This window comes from Fundulus heteroclitus, chromosome 22 (genome assembly GCF_011125445.2).
Source record: "Fundulus heteroclitus isolate FHET01 chromosome 22, MU-UCD_Fhet_4.1, whole genome shotgun sequence".
Lineage (NCBI taxonomy): Eukaryota > Metazoa > Chordata > Actinopteri > Cyprinodontiformes > Fundulidae > Fundulus > Fundulus heteroclitus.
In genome coordinates this window covers 4156510-4160930 of record NC_046382.1, presented here as the reverse complement: position 1 = coordinate 4160930, position 4421 = coordinate 4156510, and positions in this window count along the sequence as shown.

Sequence of the window (4421 nt, the reverse complement as noted above, 5' to 3'; positions counted from 1 at the left end):
CAGAGCTCGTTTTGAGAGTTTTATTGAAGGATGATGGATTGTGGAGGATGAGAACCAGAGTCTTTTAACGGGATGGAGAAGGTGGAAGGTGAAGGCAGGAGCAGGCGAACTGGAGGAAGCTGGAGGACCGTGGGTGAACCTTGGGGTGGAACCCAGGCTGGCAGGTGAGCCTCGGAGTGAGATCCGAGCGGAGCTTGAAGTGGGATTCTGTCATGATTTGTCTTTGGATGAACCCGGACACAGCACGCACACAGAGACCGGGCTGATTGAGACGGCAGGTGGAGATGATCTAGGAGAGCTGGAGTGGGCTGTAGGGGACAGGAAACTTTCAGGCTTCAGCAGGCAAAACTGCACCCTGACAGCTTCAGTTTGTAAGTGTTTCTTCTTAAAGTGGGTGAAGAATATTCAACTCTGCTTACAGATGAAGAGGGTCTTTAACTCTGACAACAGTAGCCATTCAACATAACTTACCTCCATACTTCATTAGATGCTGTCTTGTAATGGTAGATATTATTTTACCTGTTCAATATCATGGCTCACCTGCAGTTGTCATCTCTACAGATCTGTGTGCAGGTCGGTCTGACCTCACAGATATGGGTCACTTCTGCTCCATGGACTATTTGTCCTGGAATCTAATGGCCATCTAAAACCACTCAAGAAACTTTGGATCTCAGTAAAAAAAAAATAATTAGAATGGAGCAAAAAGATGTAGCAGGATTATAATAATCATCTCTATTGTTATTGCAACATTCATTCCAATGAAATGTGATGTCTGCATTTAACCCACACACTTGTTGAGCAGTGGGCATCCACTGTGAAGCACCCAGGGAGCCATCTGGGGTTACGGGTCTTGCTCAGGGACCCAGAGTGGCAGCCTGTGGGACTTGAACCCAGAACCTCCACGACTCATGCACAATGCTCTAACCATGAAGCCACAACAACCCTAGTATTTAGGATATCCTGTAATGTGCAAGAATACAATGGTTTTCATTACTTTACCCCAAGACCCACCATTCTTTGTCTTTTAGATGTTTATCTGCTCTTGCATTCATGAATCTTATGCCTGAATTACCTCTTCAACAATCAATTAAGTATTGAGAAGTTTCTATTGTCACCGTGTGGTACCGTGGTGAATTTTGTTTCAGGACATACTTTGGCTTGATATACACACAACAAACAACAGGCAATAAACAATGGCAACTCGAGGGCTGGTGTCCTGCAACATTTAGACGTCTCTGGTTGAACACACCTAACTAGGAGCATACAGGCTCACTTTCATTCCTCCTTACTAATTGACTGCACTACTCAGACAGCACTTATCATGGCAACCGATGATGCACTTCCGCTTTGGCTAAAGAGTCTTTACCCAATGGAGGTATTCAGATGAAGCCCTACGCTCCTGTTCGATGCCTCCAGTCAACTGGCCAGCTACTCGGTGGCGGTGAGGTCAAAGAAAAGTCAGAAGAAGTACTAACATTACAACAAGTTGTTTGTGTTTTTATAGTAAAGTTGTTTATTAGGATCTGTTTTGTAAGAATAAAAAAGTCAAAACTTAAACACAGACAAAACTTAATTGCATCTAAATGTTACAGTATTGACATACAGAGCTGGAACCGACAGGGCTGTTTCACAAAAGCAGAATACAGAAATCCAGGATGAGAGCTCAATCTACGCTTGACATGGTGTGATCAGAGCATCCTGGCTTGATCTGTTTCATGAATGCCAAACCAGGCTCAGGAAGTGTGACTATGTCAAGCCAGCTTCAAGTAATTGAGGTAAATTCTGCACATCTGCAACATCTGCTACAGTAGATAAGCTGCATGCAACAAAATCCATAGCAAACTAGCAACATATTTTGATGCAGGCTGAAGTGAAGTACATCATAGTCAATAAAGGAAACACTGCTGCTATTATAAAGGTAGAGACATGTTTACCTCATATAAGATTTTAACAGTGGGATTACTGATTAATAAAACATTGTGTTGAAAGTCTGATAGAGATTATGAGATTACAGATGCTGAAGCTGCTGAAAGCATCAGAGAAATGATGGATAACATTAGCAGTAGAGCTTTCTAAACTTTTAGCTTCATCTAAACCTTCTACCTGTGTGTTAGACCCAATCCCAAATGAAGTTGTAAGAGATATTCCCTTTGATCAGTGGCACTATTTTAGTCATGATTAATCTATCCTTGGTAAATGGATATGTACCACAGGCTTTTAAAGTAGCTGTTATTAAACCTTTACTTAAGAAACCTTTTCTTGATCAAGATGAGTTAGTAAATTACAGACCTTTATTTAATCTTCTTTTCTTATCTAAAATTCTTGAGAAAGTAGTTGCTAATCAATTTTGTGAACATTTACAAAGTAATGACCTACTTGAGGAGTTTCAGTCAGACTTCAAAGCTCATCATAGCACTGAAACAGCTCTGGTGAAGGTCACCAATGATATTCTCATTGCCTCAGATAATGGACTTGTGTCTATACTTGTCCTGTTAGATCTCAGTGCTGCATTTGACACAGTTGATCACAATATTCTCCTACAAAGACTTGAGCATACTGTAGGGATTAAGGGGAGAGCATTAGGCTGGTTTAAATCTTATCTGTCGGACAGATTCCAGTTTGTTCATGTTAATAATAAATTTTCCTCAAACTCTAGGGTCACTTGTGGAGTACCACAGGGTTCAGTCCTTGGACCAATTCTATTTACTATATATATGCTTCCGATTGGCAAAATTATCAGACAGCATGGGATTAATTTCCACTGTTATGCTGATGACACTCAGCTATATTTATCCATAAATCCTGATGAATCCAATCAGTTACTTAAACTGCAGTCATGTCTTGATGACATCAAAAGCTGGATGACTTTAAATTTCCTGCATTTAAATTCTGACAAAACAGAAGTTGTAATATTTGGACCAGAGTCCTCAAAAAATAAACTTCTTAATCAATTGCTTAATCTGGGTGGCATTAACTTGGCCTCTGGTAATAAAGTAAAAAGTCTTGGTGTTATTTTTTACCAAGACATGTCATTTAAATCCCATATTAAACAGGTTTCCAGAGTTTCCTTTTTTCACCTCAGGAATATCGTCTAAATTAGAAACAATCTTTCCAGGAGTGATGCTGAAAAATTAGTCCATACATTTGTTACTTCAAGGCTGGACTATTGTAATTCTTTACTATCAGGAAGTCCACAAAATGCAGTTCAAAGCCTTCAGCTGATCCAAAATGCTGCAGCAAGAGTTCTGATGAAAATCAACAAGAGGGATCATATTTCTCCAATTTTAGCTTCCCGTCATTGGCTTCCTGTTAAATCAAAAATAGAATTTAAAATTCTTCTTCTAACGTATAAAGCCCTTAATAATCAAGCTCCATCATATATCAGAGCTCTGATTACCCCGTATGTTCCTAACAGAGCACTTCACTCTCAGACTGCAGGTCTGCTGGTGGTTTCTAGAGTCTCTAAAAGTAGAATGGGAGGCAGATCCTTTAGCTATCAGGCTCCTCTCCTGTGGAACCAACTCCCAGTTTTGGTCCGTGAGGCAGACACCCCGTCTACTTTTAAGACTAATCTTAAAACTTTCCTTTTTGACAAAGCTTATAGTTAGAGTGGCTCATACCCTGAGCTATCTCTATAGTTTTACTGCTATAGGCTTAGGCTGCTGGAGGACATCAGGGTCTATTTTTCTCACTCTACTGACTTCTACTGATCTCCAGTCTACTGTTCTCCAGTTTTGCATGACTGTTTCATTTCAGCTTTTAACTTTCTGCTCTCTCTCTTTTTTCTTCATAGTAGGTACACCTGGTCTGACGTTAACTGTGACATCATCCAGAGAAGACAGATCACCCGCTACTACCATCTAATGTAGAACAGATTACTGGATCCATGTGTGCTTCTGTGCTTGTTTGTCTGTCTTGTTGTGTCTCTGCTCTGTCTTCTCTAACTCCCAGTGGGTCGTGGCAGATGACCGTTCATACTGAGCCTGGTTCTGGTTCTGCTGGAGGTTTTTCCTTCCTGTTAATGGGGAGTTTTTTTCCATTGTTGCTCCATGCTTGCTCAGTATGAGGGATTGCTGCAAAGCCATGGACAATGCAGACGACTCTCCCTGTAGCTCTACACTTCTCCAGGAGTGAATGCTGCTTGTCGGGACTTTGAAGCAATCAACTGGTTCCCTTATATAGAAAATTTTCGACCAATCTGTATAATATGATTGACTTTGACTTTGTAAAGTGCCTCGAGTGTAACTTTCCTGGCACTGGAGCCGCTAATTGCAATCAGCACACCTGTTCTGACTCCACCCCACCTGCATAAAGGCTCCGTCCTTCTCAGCCTCCAGTGCCAGAACGTCTCAAGCCAACACGGTGAGAACTTCCAGCCATTCTCTGAGTACCCGTCTGCCTGTTTGTATCCCGACCTGTCT